Here is a 20838-nt window from a genome sequence, read left to right on the forward strand (position 1 = left end):
TTCCCAGCCCACTTAAGATAAAGGCCTACAGGGAAGGCTCTTCATGACCTCCTTCCACCCACTCCTCCTTTACCTTTCAGATCTTATCTCCTGCCATTCTCCCTCGTGCTCCACCTATCCACACTCATGTCCTTGGTGAGCCCTCAATGTATTCCCAACACAGAGATTTTGAATTTGTTGCTCCATTAACTATGTTGTTTTTGACCCAGATCTAGAATACTGGGTTCATTCCAGTAGTAGAAATCTTTTTGTTGTATCATATCAAGTGTGGTGGAGAGGACAATGCTCTGCCTCCAAAGTTGTCCACATTCTATGCCCCAGAGCATGTCAGAACATGCGTCTATGTTGCCTTACATAACAAGAGACTTTGCAAAGTGATTAAAGATCTGGAGATGGGGAGAGTATCTCGAATCATCCAGGAGTGCCTGATATAATCACAAGTATCCTAGTAAGAGGAAGGAAAGAGGCTCAAAGTTGGAGAAAAGGCAATGCAATGATGAAAGCAGAGGGAGAAGAGACAATGTCAAATGGAGCCATAAGCCAAGGAATAAGGACAGCTCTAGAAGCTGGAAAAGGCAATACAATAAATTGTCCCTCAGAGCCTCTGGAAAAAGCACAGCTGCCAACAACTATTTTAGAAGGTCTGATCTTCAGAACCATACTATGATGAATTTGTCTTGCTTTAAGCCTCTAAGTTTGTGGTAATTTGTTAAAGCAGCCAGAGGAAACTAATACATCGAGTTTTCCTTGATAGCCCCTTTGTGTAGGATTGAGTCATGTGATTAGTTCTGATTACTAGGCTGTGAGCAGAAGGGATATGTATGGCTTTGAGACTGAAGCATGTATCATAAAAACTGATGTGTGACTCTCTAGTCTCTCTCCCACAGTACAGAGACATCCAGAGCCATGTGCTCCTGTGCAGTACAAATAAGATGGAGCTGCCACCTGCCTTGGTGCCTCACTGACTATGGGGAGCGAGCACCTCACCAACCCTTACTGAACGTGCAACAAATGCAAGAAATCATCTTTGGTTGAATTATCCCACTGATATTGCAGAGTTAATCTGTTACTAGAGCATAGACTGTCACTGTGAATTATATGCTTTTCCTTAAGTTCCTTTGCCAAGTGTCACCTCAGAAAGAACTTCCCTGACCACATTTAATTTTTTTGTTTTAAATCTAAAAGCAACATCTTTCTCTGGTAATAAATTTCCCTTGCCTTGGTTTATTTTATTGTTTTTTTTTTCCAGTGGCAATCTTCACCAAATGGTGCTCTACATTTTTTACTTATTTATTTTTTATCGTCTCTCCAACAAGAAAGCTCCAACACAGACGAGATTTTTATCTGCTTATCACTGCTTTTTCCCAGCACCAGAATAATGCCTAACAGGTGATAAGAGCTCAGTAAATGATCACAGAAAGAATAAATGGGCTTGTGAGGTGACTATCCATTCATTTTTGACCACTTTGTTGATGATTAGAGTTGTTTTAACTCATTTCCTGACTTTGACTTCTGCCCCAGGCTGAATAAGCCCACTGCTTTATTTCTGAGCCATTTCTTCAATTCTTCTCATCTACAAATTTTACTTTGCCAAGTGTGGTTAGAGTTCTTCCAGTTCTTTTGTCTCCCCTGCACTTTGATAGAAACAAAAATATGAAGTATAGAACAAGGAATGAGAATATTTGGACCAAAAACAAACCACATGCTAAAACTTGGGGTACAGAAATAAACGTAGCCAATCTTGAAGGAGCTCTTAATCATGAGAGGGATGGTATGCAATCAGGACACAGTTACAACCAGTGACTACAAACATTCATTACCTGTTACCAAAATACTGAGTGTAAGGCCCAGAATCTAAAGACAATTTTCTGGATGATGTTATGTTTAAATTGGGTAATTTGTCATTTATTCAGAAAATTTATTTATTGACTACTCACTACTTAACAGTCACTCTAATAAGTGCTGGAAATATAATAGGAAGCACAACTCACACGATGATTGCCCTCATACAGCCTAGTGACCTATGGGATTAGTAGAGACTTGGGAAGAAAGAAGAGCGACATTCTTTTCAGCAAAAATAGCAAGAGAAATTGCATGTTGGTGATAATAAATTGGAGATGATCTGAAATGTCTAAGTTACAGGTACATGTGGGAGAAGGAGCAGTATATAGAGAAAACCAGTGGAGGCCTTGTACTAACAATATGTCAAAGGCTTTAGAAGTTTTTCATGAAGAAAATTTGGGGTCACTAAAATGATTTAGAAGAATAGCATGATCATGTATACAATTTAGAAAAATTGTTCTGTAAAAAATGTAGTAGATAGATGGGAAGAGAACAAGACTATGAGTAGGTGTCCTATTAGAATTTCATTATAACAATCCTGGCCAGGTGTGGTAGCTCATGCCTGTAATCCCAGCAGTTAGGGAGGCCAAGGCAGGCAGATCATCTGAGGTCAGGAGTTCAACACCATCCTGGCCAACATGATGAAACCCCGTCTCTACTAAAAATACAAAAATTAGCTGGGTGTGGTGGCACATGCTTGTAGTCCTAGCTACTTGGGAGGCTGAGGCAGGACAATCTCTTGAACCCAGTAGGCAGAGGTTGCAGTGAGCAGAGATCACGCCATTGCACTCCAGTCTGGCAACAGAATGAGACTCCGTCTCAAAAAGTAAATAAATAAATACATAAATATATAAATACAAAAATGATCTGGGTGTGGTGGTGGGTGCCTGTAATCCCAGCTACTAAGGAGGCAGAGGCAAGAGAATAGCTTGAATCTGGGAGGCGGAGGTTGCAGTAAGCCAAGATCCAGCACTCCAGCCTGGGTGACAAAAGCAAAACTCTGTCTCAAAAAAAAAAAAAAAAAGAATTTTTTATAACAATCCTAACAATAAATTATAAGTTTCTTTGAAGATAGGCATGGCTGTGAGTATAGAGATTAGCTGAATGATACAGTGAAAGTTAAGGTTTCAAACCTCAAGGGAAAAGATTGGTTTAGAAATAAAGTCAATCAAGATATTGGACACAGACCTTTTATTGTGAAATATCCTGATTGAGACCAGGCAGGTGGTAACCTTAATTTAATTGGTATTTTCTATGTGCTCTGGTAATGATTTTCTCCCTCCTGGATCTCAAGCCATATGCTATGTTTTAAGTGCTTTTTTTTTGAGATCTTCTTAGATAATGCCTGTTAATTTCAGAAAGATATTTAGTTTATCACAAATCCAAACATTTCAGCCTAAATTGAACTTAAGAAAAAAAACTGTGACAATCATAATTTGAGGCAATGATGATGTCTGCTTTGATTTTATGTTTGGAACACAATTACTTCCAGTGATGGTGGAACTTACAAAGTTCTTAATCCACTATCATTGATTTTGCTCAGTGACAATTTTTTGTTTCAATCTATTGATCATAAAAAGTTGGAACCATATCCTGACAAGTTTTTGAAAATATGAATCTGTAATGAAACACACAATAATCACACTGAATTTTAAAAGGGTCCTAAGACAGAATGAAAAGTAATCCTCTGATAACATATAATGCTGAGAATTTTGGCTTAAACCAAAAACTGTGTGACCTAAAGGAAGCACAGAGTAGTTTAGTAAGCTGTATAAAGGCTCTATAATTCTTGTAACATCTTTCTGAAGCTCTATAAAGAGTTTTGCCTATAAGCCAGGATGAGTTATTCTTTGGTCCTTTTCATCTTACCCATCCATGCTTTTCTTGGTCTTAGAAGAAAGAGAAGAAAATAAAAAGAGAACACGGGGAAAATTCCACCAAAGGAAAAACCAAAAGGCTGTCTCTTTCTCTCATGTATAGACAGGAGCTCAGTCACTCCTAAGCCTGGTACTCTCCCAGTCAGGAGAAAGCCTCAATCCTATTAGACTACACCAACCATGAGGAGGAACCAACATTCAAAGGGGGTATTTGCAAAAGCAGAGCAAATATTCACAGAAACACTAAAACCTGTAAATGGATGCTGTTAATTCTTAATCATAACAAGAGCTTTGATTTAATGAGTGCTCATTTTTACTGAGCCTGAGCTAAGCTCTTTACATACATTTTCTCACTCAGTCTTAAAAAAAGTCATATACACAGCTAAGTCTGTATTAACAAAGAGGAAAATGAAGCTCACACAACCTAAATCATGTTATTCGTTGAGAAAGTAGGAGAGCAAGATTTGAATGTATAGCTTCCTGATTTCTTCACTCATTTCCAAACCATTGTATTACGATACCCTGGCCTAGGTTTTAACCCCATAATGATCCAGGGTAGTAGCTCTCAATGATCCAGGGTATTAGCTCTTCTTTTGCTCACTATAAAGGACTTTGAGCTTTCCCAAGTGGATTGAGTATATCATTAAATTATTAATATCCCATGCAGTCAATCAGCTGGTTTTTCAGACTAGGATTCCAATAAGTAACAAAATTGTTTTAAGTTTCCCAGAAGTCGGGATGAGTGTGAAGGTGGTAGATGTGATGAACATTCTTGCCAAAGGCTAAGAAATGTAAAAAAGCAAGGAAGTGCATGTTTTTGACACTCAACCCTTTTTTAGGCCATATCTGTGGTCATTGTGTTCCTACCAGCTCCTGGACAGGAGAGCAACAACCAGCATTACAGATAGATGCCTGAATATGTGCTGATGCATTTAAGGAGGAAGGAGCAGGATAGTTGGACCCATATTATATCTGCATGGGCAGGGATCATGCCTTCTCTATGGCATGGTAGGAGAACCACTGCAAGTGACTAATTATTAAATATTCATAATCTAGAATACACTGGACTCTGATTGAAGCTGGACACCTGGAAAAAAAAAATAAAATAGCAGGAAGTAAACGAGCCCATATGGTGGTGCCAAGTGGCATCTAGTCCACAGCAATAGCAAAAGATAAGCCAATCATAAAAAAGAAAAAACTCAAGAAGTACAACACCTAGTAGAAACAGCCAGGAATAAGGAGAAAAAATAATCAATGAATTTGATGTACACTGGGAGTATTTTCTTCTTTTAATTGAAAATAACATGTCATCTTATGCCTTCATTAAAATTAATGACCATTCATGAAAGTGGTGACCCTCGACTACCACTGTCCCCACATCTGGAGCAATATTATCTTCACTGAAATTCATGCATATTGCAATCTAGATGGTACGGGTTCTTTTGTTTGTTTTCTTAGTTCCCTGCAATCTCTCCCTTCATTTTTATTTCTCTATCATTGACTGAATTCTTTGATATGATGCTCTTCTGAGTCTCACCATTATAACACCCATCCTAAATACCTGCTTTTTGGAGGAGCCCCATGCTCTTTCCAATTATTGAAATATTTTCCTAGCAACTTCATTTAAAGAACCTCTTCAGATTTACTCATTAGGGTAATTGTGACTGCTGAGGTAAACCACTGTGTTATCTTAAGAGGTGAATGTAGTCACTGGTTGAATTGAATAATTCTAGTAAAATATATAACAAGAAACAGCCTACTAAGACAGGTTCTATTTAATTTTGGCCAGAATGAGTGCTGTGAGACTTCCAGAAGGAACTCTAACTGACATACACTGTAAAGAGATGCTGAGAAGTCAGATGTTATAACAGGAGTTTTCTTTGCATGAGCATTTAATGAGTCTTTTAGGAAAACTTTTGAAGAATCATATCAGGAATGTGGAGTGAGTCTCTCGACATTCTCTCCCAAATGAAACCTGGTGCACACATCTCTTTCCAGTATTCAGAAATGTGCCCTTAAAGTGCATCCTGAGGAAGAAAAGAGATGAAGGGTCTCGACACTGGACTGAGAGATGGATTGATAATAACAAGATAGAACACTGTTTCTTTGAAACAATTTATGGTAGCAATTTAGTGTTCTCTGCCATGTTGACATACATGTTAAAAATGTAGCCAGTAAGGTAGACCGAAAAGTGAGGGACTAAACTTAATATATTATTTGTAACCTTGGAGCATCCACAAGAGAAGAGAGAAGGGCGTCTACAGCCATACCACCCTGAATGCGCCCTATCTCTTCTGATCTCGGAAGCTAAGCAGGGTCAGGCCTGGTTAGTACTTGGATGGGAGAAAAGAGAGAAGGGCTTTGTTGAATCCTAATGAAAGGACCCAAGAAACAGAGAACACTCTTGCACTTCTGTGAGGCTTGCTGCAGTTCTGATAGAGCTACTATTAAAATGAACAACTTTAGCAGAGGAAAGGGAGTGATGGCAGCAAAGGTAAGCATACATATTAAAAATGTAACCAGCAAGGCTGATTCAAAAGTGAGGGACCAAGATTAATATATTATTTGCAACCCTGGAGCATCCATAAGAAAAGAGAAAGACAAGGGCTTTGTTGAATCCTAATGAAAGGACTCAAGAAGAATACTCTTGCACTTTTGTGAGCCTTGCTGCAGCTGTGATGGAGCTGGTATTAAAATGGATAACATAAGCAGAGACATAAGGAGTGATGGCAGGAAAGGTAAGCATAAAGACAAGGTGTGACTCCGGCAAGGTTTAAACCAGGAAGCAGGAATAACATTAGCAGTGACTTGGTAGGGAGACATTATAAGGCACGAGCAGTGACAACTAGTGAAACTGGTTCTGCAACAGAATCATACAAGTTGAGAAAAACAAGCCTGTACCAAGTGGATAGCACCAGCAAGGATGAGAGGTGAGCTCCATTACAAACGGGAGATAGAACTGAAACAGAAGACTCATGGTTGCAGTGATACCATGGAGAGCTGACAGAGAGGCAAAGCACATTCATTCTCCATAACTATTTCACCTAAATTTCCTTTTTGTTCCCCTGACTGATATGGGCAGTGGAAACAAGAGTTAGACTAATAAGGACAGCAGAAAACATAACCTCAGTATTTATCTTTGGTATTTAGTCAGAGCACTCCAGGTTGCCCCTGCAAAAGAACCTGAAGAATTTTTTTTTTTTTTTTTGCAGTTGAACTTTAGCAACAGAATTGTACAAAGTAGATTCATGGATGTTTCGTTAACTGTAGAGCATTGGGCAACAGTAATTAAACACTCTGATTTTATTTTGCTAGAATATAAAAATTAGTGATATTCATACATAACTTGCAGGGGCATTCTGGGGATTAGATATGTGTGGTAATATTTAGCATAATATTTTATTCATCATAAATATTTTAAAAATTATAGTTTCTCCTCTTCCTCCCCCTTCCCTACTTTAAAATAAAGACTAGATGATGAGATTTTGGTTAACAGGGAGTACATGATAGAAAGAATATTTGACTTGGTGATTTGGTTTCTGGAACTGATTCTGTTATTAAACAAATCAAGAATAATTACAGATTATTCTTAGTCTACAATTAAATTTAGTACTGCTATATAAGAGACTATGAGTAACGTAACCTCTCCAGATTTCAGTAAGTCAACCAGATGAATTCTGAGGTCTCTGTTGGCACTAACACTGGGACTCTCTGTCATAGAGTAATTGTGCAACAGGATTGATGTACCACCTCTGCCTATAAGAGTGGTTCAGTATGTTGCTAAGTTAGAGATGAAGAAAAGATAAATTCCTTCACCAAGCTAAAATTGCCACATATTTTACAGACATATTTAAAATATATACAAATGCAAGTATCCTGCCAGTAGTGTTAAACTCACCATCAGGTATTAGCAGTTTCAAGGTTCTATAGAGAAAATTGGTTGGCCGGTTGGAGTCAGTCATTGTCTTGAATAAGAATGGCACATACGTATAGTCAATGGGACAAAAACCACTGTGCGAGAAATACCTGGCCTTATGCTTCAGAGCTTTAACAGATTGTTGGCTGGGGTGAGAAGAAATTTATTCCTTTTACATCTCGCTGTGAAATTAGTCTAAAGCATTGTGGGAACTCACTCATTCCTTTACAACATCTGGAAAGAAGACTGAATATTGATCTCTTTGGACTGCTATGTTTTGTCGAGGGTGACAGTTTCTACATTCAAGGGAAAGGTTATTTGAGAATAATGAAGACATTTCACATAGCAAACCCCAATACACATTCAGATAAAAAGCTGAATTCTTGTCCTCAGGTTGTGCAATTTAATACAAAAGATAGAAGTAAAAATGTAGAGATCACTGCTGTTCTGCTGCCAATTCATCACAGAAAATATCTCTCAAGGCTGCTGGCTGGTGTCATCTGCAGCACTGTCATTTGCTTAGGGAGGGGCACACAGGTTAAAGCTGACAGAAAGGTAGGCTGAGCTTTCCTATGCTGTCCTTTTTATGCCATTTTAATTCCATTGCCTGGAGTTGTGTCAACTTTTTCTTAACACTACATATTCATTTCTTACAATACATGGTTATAACAACAGTGAATACGTAGCCTCTATACTGCCATTTTCCCACTAATTAATCAGTTACGATTGACATTCAAGATACATACAAATGTAACTTTAGGATTGTTCCAAATACAAAACTGTCAGCACTCATTATTGATCTGTTGCAATTTGTGTTCAATTATGAATTCATTTAAATCTATAGCTTTATGTATTACTAAATTACTGATAAGGCCTGTGATACGGTTTAGCTCTGTGTCTCCACCCAAATCTCATCTTGAATTATAATCCCTGTGTCGAGGGAGGGACCTGTAATCCCAACATGTCGAGGGAGGGAGGTGATTGGGTCATGGGGACGGTTTTCTTCATACTGTTCTGGTGATAGTGAGTGAGTTCTCACAAGAACTGATGGTTTTATAAGTGTCTGGAAGTTCCTCCTTGGCTCTCCTCTTTCCTGCCGCCTTGTGAAAAAAGGTGCCTCCTTCCCTTTTCCCCATGATTGTAAGTTTCCTGAGGCGTCCCCAACCATGCAGAACTGTGAGTCAATTAAACCTCTTTCCTTTATAAATTACCCAGTCTCAGGTAGTATCTATAGCAGTGTGAGAATGGACTAATACAACTTGACTACTCTGACAAAATAGGGTCTCTTCTCTCTCTGGGCCCGATATGACCAAATATCTGAACATTATTTTCCTTTTGCTTTCATTTTCCTATAAAAGTTATGATCTCTTCAATATTGTTTTTGCTGATGATTTTCATGAACTACATTTTTACAATATTTTTCAAAATCTATCAAGACATGTAATCAAGCCCTTTAACATAAGAGGCTTAATGAATGTAAAGTTACTATTAGAAAGAAGATGTTCATGAATTCCAAGAATACAAACTTCTAGAGGTAAAACGTCACTCATAAGAATCACTGTAGAGAAGCTATTTTTGCTCTTGATTTTTGCAGATGTACTACATGGAAGCCTTAGAGTAGAGATCATGGGGCATTTGCCTACCCTGTCTCATATAAGTTTGGTCTTTATTAAAATTACACAATGTATATCAAGAAAAAGTAGAATTATATCATCTAATATACTACACAATATCCCATTGAACTGAGTAGCAGTGATATTTATTAATTTATTTAACAAAGATGCATTTAGTACCAACTATGAACACGATTCTACTTCTGCGTAGCCTGTTGCCTTGTTATACTATAAAATTTCTAAAATAATAACCTGAGATCTGCTTTTAGGATCCCAGTTGCATCCTCATAAACTGATACAAGAAATTGAGTAAAACAGGTCAAGTGACCCAACTTTGCTTCACTTGAGAGGTGGTAGGGATTATATAAAACAGACATCATCAATTCTAAATCAGCCAGCCACATCACCATGTAATTAGCTTTCAGATTTGTAAAATTAAACATCTCAAGTGCTCCAGACCTTACTGAGTGACCAGAGTCAAAGCATTGTGATAAGGAGGTCAATGAAGGCCACCAAGTGGAGTATCTCCATTCAGACAAAAGAAAATGTCTATGAATACTGTATGTATTTCCAGTTGGTCACTCCAATCTCTACCTCCATCCCACCCTAAACCCTCTTTATCACTCCTATTAAAGCAAGAGGGGGCACTAATCTTAAACAAACAGTGTGTGTTCCCAGTGCATTCTCTCCTTCATCACTCATCACATCTCAGCCCTTATTCAGGCCATAAATGCACTTTCTGACCCTAAAAGTTTCACAACCCCCCCAAAATATTTAAATTGAAAACGTCACAATATTTAGGCCTCTATGTCCTAGAAATTCCTTTTCCCTCATTTTATTTAACTTCTCTTTACATGATACCTTCCCCTAGAAAGTAGTTTTGCATTCTAACAATGACCTTACAAGGCCCAATGGGAGGTGATATTTTTCAGGCTAAGTAGCACCATCTGGTTAACTCAAGGAAGGTGGTCACTTAGTCTGCCTTTTTACAGAGCCCACTCTAGCAGAGACAGGAGTGACCCTGGGTTACAGGTAATCTCTCTTGCTCTGCTCTGATTGTTTCTGAATGTGCAGGTGCTGAAAAATCAATAAACAAATTATGTGTGTATGTATATATGTGCTCATCATTTATATATACATATATGCATTTACTTTTTAATAAAAGGAGGGTTGGAGGATGAGATTACTATATAATCAAAGTCTGTGGAACCACAATATTCATATTCATCGAAAACACAATAGTAAGTAAAAGTAATTCTTTTTTTTTTTTTTTTGAGACGGAGTCTCGCTGTGTCCCCCAGGCTGGAGTGCAGTGGCGCCATCTCAGCTCACTGCAAGCTCCGCCTCCTGGGTTCACGCCATTCTCCTGCCTCAGTCTCCCGAGTAGCTGGGACTATAGGCGCCTGCCACCACGCCCGGCTAATTTTTTTTATTTTTAGTAGAGACAGGGTTTCACCGTGTTAGCCAGGATGGTCTCGATCTCCTGACCTCGTGATCCACCCGTTTCAGCCTCCCAAAGTGCTGGGATTACAGGCGTGAGCCACCGCGCCTGGCAGTATGTAGAAGTAATTCTACTGCATCTGATACAACAGAGTCAAAAGTCTTTTTTAAATTTGTTGCTTTGAAAATTGAATGACTTTTTCCATTTTGAAATGGAAATTTCATCACCTTGCTGTCAGCCATTAAGACACTAAGAAATATACAGGGAAGTGGGAGAAGGAAAGAAGAAATAGAAGTTATACCTAGTTGCTTTAAACAGAGTGTGAAAATAAAAATTCATTAACATATGCTTTGACAAAAGTGAAGCAAAATAGCTGGATTTTCTGAGTCATAAACTAGAATACCAAAAATCATAGTGAGGCCAGTCTATGGGAAATAATTAAAATACAAGCAAATGATTATTTTGTGTAAGGTGCTCTGCTAAACACATAAAATGCATGATAGGTTTAATCTTCACAACAATTCTGCCAGGCAAGTGTTTTCATATTTCTACTTTAGAAATAAGCAAAAGATTAGTGAAGTTAGAAATCTGCCCCAAGTCACACAACTAGAAATGATAGAGTGAATTTGGAATGTAGATCTCTCCAATTCTAAAGCCCAGCACCTAAAACAGTGCAAGATACAAAGCAAGTTCCTAATAAATATTATCAGTGTTATTTAAATACTACATGGTACTGTTTTCTGCCTGGCTATAGCAGGCCATGCACATAGGTAGACCTGACTGTCACACAGCTATTGTAATTTGTGGGTTCTGCAGGCTCCATTCAAATGAATAATATACTCATTCTCAGATAAATTTTATACCCCACTCCTAGCTTATATCCCTTTAACTCAATTACTTTATTTACAGAAAAGTCCAAATCATCCTGGGGAGCATAACCCTTAAAGAAGAAGCTTTATTGAGACTATATTGAAATTAGGTGGAAGAGGAAGCAGCATAAACATTATAACAAGGTGCAGAACTTACTTTGTAGATAAATTCCAATGCTATCCCCAACCCTCACACCCACTGAGGACCAATAGTAATGACTTCAGAGTGACTTTCCCTGTTTAAGAGACTAGGACAGGCTTCATGAAAATAACAGTGTTTTCAGGACTCCCATACACCTTGTTTATTCAAAAGTAAGATTACAGACAAAACGCAGTTGGTAGTTGACATAAAAGAGACTAGGGAAATTAGGGACTGGGCAGTTGATTGAGTAGGAAAGGAAGTTATTTTCCTTCTCTCCAACTTGGGAGGTTAGCTTCTATGTAGCTAGGTAATTGTCCAGGACTAATCTAGATAAAATAATAAATGGGGCTATGACTCACATGCTTTTCTTTGCCACATAATGAAATGTTTTAATGCAATATGGCAAAAATGAACATCAACTTTAAAAGGTATAGGAAAAAAAAGAGTTTATATAGTATGGGGGTAGCTGCCCATCAGTATTACCTATAGATGCAAACTTCCTGGCTTCCTTTTCCTATAACCCCTAGCTAAGATGATTTTGATTCTAAATTCAAGTGTGAACCTCACATCTGCATTTACAGTTGTTAGTAATTTCCAAATTAAAGAATTTGAGTCAAAGACAAATGAGAGGAGCTGTACAAATTGTCTATCAAGCTATCATTTTACATGAGAAATTCTACAATCTACTAATGTGTTGTTCTTTTCTTATTTTTCAATTATCTGTGGTATTAAATTAAATAATACATACTCATAAAAATGCAAACAGTTTTTTAACTATGAAGTGTGAAAATTCATTTAGTTCCACCCTAATATCTTTTATAATTTTCAGAGTTTTAGCCCTCAGTATACTTTACAAATGCACGCAGATTATGTATGTATTTTCTGTAAAAACAGGAGTATACTGTCCATATTATTTCATAAGCTGCTTTAAGTTTTTCTTACTTTTTAATTGCAGAAAAATACATAAAACATAAACCTTACCATCTTAATCATTTTAAATGTGAAGTTCAGTAATGTTAAGTACATTGACATTGTTGGGCATCCACCTTCCAAAACTCTTTTCAACTTGTGAAACTGAAACTCTATACCCATTAAAAAACAGCTTCTCATTCCCCTCTCTCCCGCCCTGGCTTCTAGCAACCATCATCCTACTTTCTCTCTCTATGAATTTGATTACTCTAAGTACCTCACACAGTACTTGATTTTTTTGTGTGGCTGGCATATTTCACTTGGCATAATATCATCAGGGTTCATCCATGTTGCAGAATTTGTCAAAATTTTGCTCCTTTTTTAAAATTGAGTAATGTCCCATTGTGTGTGTATATCCCATTTTGTTTATCCATTCATGTATCAGTGAACAGTTGGGTTACTTCCATGTTTTGGCTGTTGTTCTATAATACTTCTTCTATGAACATGGATATATGACTATCTCTTTGAGACCCAGCTTTTCATTTCTTTAAAAATAAGAAGGAAATATACCCCAATCCAGAAGTGGGATTGCTGGGTTATATGCTAATTCAATTTACTGTTTTGTGAGGAACCACCATACTGTTTCTATAGCAGCTGTATCTATTTTACATTTCCATCAGCAATGTACAAGGGTTCCAATTTTTCCACATTAAGGCCAACACTTCATTGGGTTTTTTTTCCATTTTATTTGAAGAACTTTTTTTATTATTATACTTAAGTTCTGGGGTACATGTGCAGAACATGCAGGTTTGTTACATAGGTATACACGTGCCATGGAGGTTTGCTGCACCCATCCAGTCCTCAGTAGGTGATGTTCCCCTCCCTGTGTCCATGTGTTCTCATTGTTCAACTCCCACTTATGAGTGAGAACATGCAGTGTATGGCTTTCTGTTCTTCTGTTAGTTTGCTGAGAATGATGGTTTCTAGCTTCATCCATGTCCCTGCAAAGGACATGAACTCATCCTTTTTATGGCTGCATAGTATTCCACGGTGTATATGTGTCACATTTATTTTATCTAGTCTATCACTGATGGGCATTTGGGTTGGTTCCAAGTCTTTGCTATTGTGAATAGTGCTGCAATAAATATACATGTTCATGTGTCTTTACAGTAGAATGATTTATAATTCTTTGGGTATATACCCATTAATGGGATTGCTGGGTCAAATGGTATTTCTGGTTCTAGATCTTTGAGGAATTGCCACACTGTCTTCCACAATGGTTGAACTAATTTGCACCCCCACCAACAGTGTAAAAGCATTCCTATTTCTCCACATCCTCTCCAGCATCTGTTGTTTCCTGACTTTTTAAGGATCGCCATTCTAACTGGCATAAGATGGTTTTTCACTGAGGTTTTGATTTGCATTTATCTAATGACCAGTGATGATGAGATTTTTTTCATGTTTGTTGGCTGCATAAATGTCTTCTTTTGAAAAGTGTCTGTTCATATCCTTCACTCATTTTTTGATGGGGTTGTTTTTTTCTTGTAAATTTGTTTGAGTTCTTTGTAGATTCTGGATATTAGCCCTTTGTCAGATGGATAGATTGCAAAAATTTTCTCTCAATTTGTAGGTTGCCTGTTTACTCTGATGATAGTTTCTTTTGCTGTGCAGAAGCTCTTTAGTTTAATTAGATCCCATTTGTCAATTTTGGCTTTTGTTGCCATTGCTTTTGGTGTTTTAGTTATGAAGTCTTTGCCCAAGCCTATGTCCTGAGTAGTATTGCCTAGGTTTTCTTCTAGGGTTTTTATGGTTTCAGGTCTTAACGTTTAAGTCTTTAATCCATCTTGAGTTAATTTTTGAATAAGGTGTAAGGAAGGGGTCTAGTTTCAGTTTTCTGCATATGGCTAGTCGGTTTTCCCAACACCATTTATTAAATAGGAAATCTTTCCCCATTGCTTGTTTTTGTCAGGTTTGTCAAAGATCAGACGGTTGTAGATGTGTGGTGTTATTTCTGAGGCCTCTGTTCTGTTCCATTGGTCTATATATCTGTTTTTGTACCAATAACATGCTATTTTGGTTACTGTAGCCTTGTAGTATAGTTTGAAGTCAGGTAGCATGATGCCGCCAGCATTTTTCTTTTTGCTTAGGATTGTCTTGGCTATGCAGGCTCTTTTTTTGGTTCCATATGAACCTTAAAGTAGTTTTTTCCAATTCTGTGAAGAAAGTCAATGGCAGCTTGATGGGGATAGCACTGAATCTGTAAATTACTTTGGGTGGTATGCCCATTTTCACAATATTGATTCTTCCTATCCATAAGCATGGAATGTTTTTCCATTTATTTGTGTCTTCTCTTATTTCCTTGAGCAGTGGTTTGTAGTTCTCCTTGAAGAGGTCCTTCACATCCCTTATAAATTGGATTCCTAGGTATTTTATTCTCTTTGTAGCAATTGTGAATGTGAGTTCACTCATGATTTGACTCTCTGTCTGTTATTGGTGTATAGGAATGCTGTGATTTTTGCACTGTGACATATTATAGTATGTCATTTTGTTTTTGTTTTGCATTCCCTAAAGATCAATGATATTGAGCATCTTCTCATGTGCTTATTGGTCATTTGCATATCTCCTTTGGAGAAATGTCCATTCAATCTCATTTTTGAATTGAGTTTTTATTGTTGTTGTTGAGTTTTAGGAATGCTCTCTACATCCTGGATGTTTCTCTTACCAGATACATAATTTGTAAATGTTTTCTTTCATTCTGTATGTTGCTTTTTTTATTTCATTGACAGTTTCCTTTCATGCACAAAAGGTTTTGTTTTGTTTTGTTTGTTTGTTTGTTTGAGGTGATATCCCATTCTGTCACTCAGGCTGGAGTGCAGTGGCCCAATCTTGGCCCACTGCAACCTACGCCACCCCAGTTCAAGTGATACTGGTGCCTCAGCCTCCTTAGTAGCTATAATTACAGGCTCTTACCACCATGCCAGGCTAATTTTTGTATTTTTTGTAAAAATGGGGTTTCACCATATTGGCCAGACTGGTCTCAAACTCCTGGCCTCAAGTGATCCCCCCACCTCTCCCTCCCAAAGTGCTGCTATTACAGGCATGAGCCACCTCACCTGGCCAAAAGTTTTTAATTTTGATGATGTTCAGTTTGTCTATTTTTATTTAGTTGCCTGTACCTTTGGAATCATATAGATAATCCACTTTAATCTACTTTTCAGTATTAGATATAATTTCTGGTCACTACATATAGATAGGTATCACTGTTTTTAATTGCTATGTGGGGTTCAACAATATGCATGTATGATAACTATGTATTCCTTTATCAATGAACATTTGTGTTATTTCTAACATTTAATTATTATAAAATCTGCTGTAATAAATATCATTGTCATATATTTTTTCATATGTGTAAATTTTTCTATATACTGTTATTAGAAAGAGTATCAATGCTTTAAAGGGAAGGTACACTTCGTTATTTTGATATATCCTACTAAATTGCCCTTAAGATTATACTATTTATAATGTAACATTTCCTGCATCCCCTTGACTACAATAATTACTATCTCTCATTCTAAATTTTTAATGAAATGGGTCAGAAATGACATATTATTATTGCCTTAATTTTGAATTATCAGGTATTTTAATGTGTTAATACAATTTTATTGCTATTACTTCAAGGTATTATTCATTTGCTTTTAGCCCATTTGTTGTTTTTATTATGTTTTACCTTAAAAATTTGTAGATTCTTCTTTGTTATAAATATTTCTTTTGTATTTTTTTAAATTTTCTTCAAATTATGGTGCTATTGTTTAAACTTTTAATGAAAAAAAATGTGATGTTTCTTAACCTTGTTTTGCCATAGTATTTGTTAATGCTTTTATACTCAGACAAGTAAATATTTTATTTTGTTTCGGAGTATTGTTTATGACTTTTGAAAACTTTTAATATCTCCAAGTTTATAAAAATATTTTCTTACATTTTTATTCTACCATATGCTAATGATCACACCTACCAAGCCTAGTAAAATGTGAGAAGCAATACATGAGAATGTGAATACCAGGAGGCAGAGACCACGGGGGTCTATTTGAAAGGCTGGTTACCACAGCCTATAAACAAAGTCTTGGGCCATATGATAACTTTGCTAGTAATGTAGGCATTTAATGTTATATCCCCATGGACATCCTGAAAGCAGTAATTTTCTAGAAAACCAATTATTTAAGCAGGTATTATCCACTAGTTTTGTAAACATATACAGATATACAAACATAAACACATATTTGATTTGATAGAAAACAAATTTTTTTGAGCTTAAGAAGCCACTGATTTTAAATTACACCACTATAATAAAGAAAAACAAACGGGAAAGAGAAAGAAAAAAGAAAAGTTACAAATTACAGAGAAAAGAAACAAAAAGTTACAAATTATAATTTAAAGACACATCAAATTTAAGGTCGGATGTTTAATCAACATCTTAATGCTTTATTTTAAAATGTCCACATTGAGATTTATGAGATATAATAGGTTATCTGTTAAAAAACTAGTTTCATCCACAGAACTTTCAATCACTCTAAGATATGCATAATTACCTTAAAGTAAATTGATTAAATTCTCCAGTGGAAAAAAAATAGAGTGACTGAATGGATTTTTAAAAATCCAACTAAATTCTGCCTTTAAGGGACTCACTTCCCCTTTGAGAACACACATAGACTAAAAATAAAGGGATAAAAAAAAGATATTACATGTAAATGGAAACCAAAAGAGAACATAAGTAGCTATACTTATTGTTGTAGTACATTTTGGCTGGTATAATAAAATACCATAAGTAGGGAAGCTTTTAAGTAACAGAAACTAATTTCTCACAGTTCTGTAGGCTGGGAAGTCCAAGATCAAAACACTAGCAGATTTAGTGTCCGGTGAGGGACCATTTTCTGTTTCATGAATAATATCTTCTAGTTGTGTCCTCACAACCAGAAATCATTTTCCTCACAACAGAAACCATTTTCTGTCTCATGAATGATACCTTCTAGTTGCGTCCTCATAAAGGGGTGAACAAGCTCTTTGGGGTCTATTTAATAAGGGCAATAATTATATTCATGAGAGATTTGTTCCCATGACCTAATCACTTTCAAGTGGCCCAACATCCTAATACCATCATCTTGGGGGTAGAATTTCAACACATGAATTTTGGGGGAAACATCAGCATTTAAATCATAGCCTTTGTATTAGACAAAATAGACTCTAAGTCAAAAACTGTAAAAAGAGACAAAGAAGGTCATTATATAATAATAATAAAGGAGTCAGCTCATGAAAAGAATGCAACAATTGTTAACTATATATGCACCCAACACTGGAGCACCTATAAATGAGAAGTAAATATTAAAAGTTCTGAAGGCAGAAATAGAGAATGATACAATAGTAGTAAGGGACTTCTATATGCCACATTCAACAATTTGTAGATTATCAAGATGTAAATCAATAAGAAAACTTTGGACATGGGTTTCACTTTAGACCAAATGGACCTAACAGACAAATACAAAGAATTCCATCCAACAGCACCAGAATACACATTCTTCTCAAGCACACATGGAACATTCTCCAGGATCGATCATGTGTTAGCCTACAAAACAAGTTTTAACAAATTTAAGAAGATTAAGATCATAGTAAGTTTATTTTCTGACTATAAGTTTATGAAACCAAACCAATAACAGAAGGAAGATGAGTATGTTCGCAAATAAGTGAACATTTAATACTATACTCCTAAACAACCAATGGGTCGATGAAGATATCAAAAAGGAAATGGAAAAATAATTTGAAACAAAAGAGGAAATATAAGATACCAATATTTATGGGATGCAGCAAAAGTAATTCTAAAGGGGATGCTTCGAGCAGTAAAGGCCTATATAAAGAAAATAAAAAGTCTCAAAAAAAACCCTAACTTTACATGTTAAGGACCCACAAAAATAAAATAAGCCCAAAGTTAGTAGAAGGAAGAAAATAACAAATATCAGAGCAGAAATAAAATGAGATTTTTTTTAAAATAGAAAAAAATAAACTGAGTTGGATTTTTGAAAAAATAAAATCAACAAACTGTTAGGTAGACTAAGAAAAAAGGAGAGAAAGGAGAGAAACAGGGGACATTACAATTGATATCACAGAATCTAATTGATATGCAAAGAATCTAATATGGTTTGGCTCCGTATCACCACCCAAATCTCATCTTGTAACTCCCACAATTCCCATGTGTTGTGGGAGGAACCTGATAGGAGTTGATTGAATCATGGGGGTAGGTCTTTTCTATGCTGTTCTTGTGATAGCGAGTCAGTCTCCTGAGATCTGGTAGTTTTAAAACAGGAGTATCCCTGCACAAACTCTATTCTCTTGTCTGCCATCATGTGAGACATGCCTTTCACCTTCCACCATGATTGTGAGGCCTCCTAGCCACATGGAACTGCAAGTCCAATAAACCTGTTTATTTTGTAAATTGCCCAGTCTCTGGTATGTCTTTATCAGCAGCATGAAAACAGACTAATACAGAATCTTAAGACACTACTATGAACAATTGTACACCAAAAATTGGATATCCTAGATGAAATGGGTAAGTTACTAAAAAAAAAAAAACCCATGACGTGTGTTTACCTATGTAACAAAACTTTACATGTACCCCAAAACCTAAAATACAAGTATAAAAAATTTTTTAAAATTAGTAATCAAAAACCTCCCTCAAAGAAAAGACCAGGAACAAATGGCTTCATTGGTAAATTGAACATCCTAACATTTAAGGAAGAATAAAGGCCAATATTTCTCAAACTCTTTCAAAAAATTTAAAAGGTGAGAATACTTCCAAACTCACTTTTCGGGCCAGCATTACCCAGACACTAAAGCAAGACACAGATACTACAAGAAAAGGAAATTATATGCCAATATGTGATGAATGTAGATGCAAAATTCCTCAATAAAATACTAGCAAACTGAATTCACCATCACATTAAAAGCATCATACACCAGGATCAAATTCCTGGAATACAGGACTGTTTCAACATATGCAAATCTCAAATATATACAGAACACTAAAATAATAAATAATAAAATGATCACAATAGATGCAGAAAAAGCATTTGACAAAATTTGCTATCCTTTATGATAAAAATTGAATAAATAAAATAGAGAAGGAATGTATCTCAACACAATAAAGGCCACATATCACACGCCCACAATTAACATCATACTCAATTATAAAGAGATGAAAATGTTTTAAGATTAGGAACAAAATAAAGAGGCCCACTCTCACCACTCTTATTCAACATAGTACTTGAGGTCCTAATCAAAGCAATTCGTGATAGCAGCAGGAGGCAGACCAATTCTTAGGAGGAATGGTTGGGTCCCCTGTGAAACCCGACCTTCAAGCCAAAGACAGCCTGGAGCCTAAAAACCAGGCTACCAGTTCCAAGTAGGATTGGCAACCTGGAGTAAGAACTTTCTTGATGCCTTTCAGCCAATCAAATGGTGTTTTTCCAGGCCTGCCCATGGACCAACCGGCATATACTTCCTCCATTGTGAGCCCATGAAAACTCCAGGCTCAGCCACACGTCAGGATTACCCACCTGCGGGTAGGAGCAACTCACTCCAGTCTCCTCTCTGCTGAGAACTTCTCCACTTTGCTCACCCTCCAGTTGTCTGTGTAACCCCTTTCTTCTGGATGTCACACAAGAAGTCAGGACCTGCTGAATGGCGGGCGTGAGAAGAGCTGTAATATTTTCCTGGCTGCCTCACCCAGCTGCGGACAGGAGCGAAACGGGCTGTAACACGTTCCTGGCCAGCTCCCCGAGCTGCGGGAGGTGACGTGCTCCTGTTCGTTGGACTGAGGGAGGGAAGAGCCGCGACCCTTCTGGAAGCCAAGACCCTGGGACTTCCTGGGTCAGAGCTGTAACACTGTAGACCTTCCATCGTCTCCTGGTGTCCGGCAGCTGCCCCATGTGACCGGAAGTGGCGGCAGGGCTGAGCCAGCCCGGAAGCAGCCCTCCAGAGCGAGGTGGCGGCAGTGAACTAGCTGAAACATGTAATCCCCCACCCATGGCTCGCTGAGCTGTGCGCGGCAGGCGTGAGAGAACTCTAGCACATCCCCCCACCACTTGGGGCTCCATTGTTGCTGGTGTCTCGAGTTTTGGGGCATCACCGTGTTCCCCTCGTCCCGATGTCGGCGTCTGCATCAAAAGCTGCTTGTGGTATGCC

At 37.2% G+C, this 20838-nt stretch overlaps 1 long non-coding RNA gene across 1 annotated transcript in view; it reads right to left on the bottom strand.

The window, feature by feature from the left end:
- The window catches only part of LOC134807807 (uncharacterized), a 100393-nt gene extending 79816 nt beyond the window's left edge, over positions 1-20577 (bottom strand). Inside the window, exon 1 of the long non-coding RNA XR_010149085.1 lies at positions 20211-20577. This is a non-coding gene — a long non-coding RNA (uncharacterized LOC134807807). The remainder of the gene's footprint in view (positions 1-20210) is intronic.
- Positions 20578-20838: the final 261 nt, after the last annotated feature.

This window comes from Pan troglodytes, chromosome 12, assembly GCF_028858775.2.
Source record: "Pan troglodytes isolate AG18354 chromosome 12, NHGRI_mPanTro3-v2.0_pri, whole genome shotgun sequence".
Taxonomy (NCBI): domain Eukaryota; kingdom Metazoa; phylum Chordata; class Mammalia; order Primates; family Hominidae; genus Pan; species Pan troglodytes.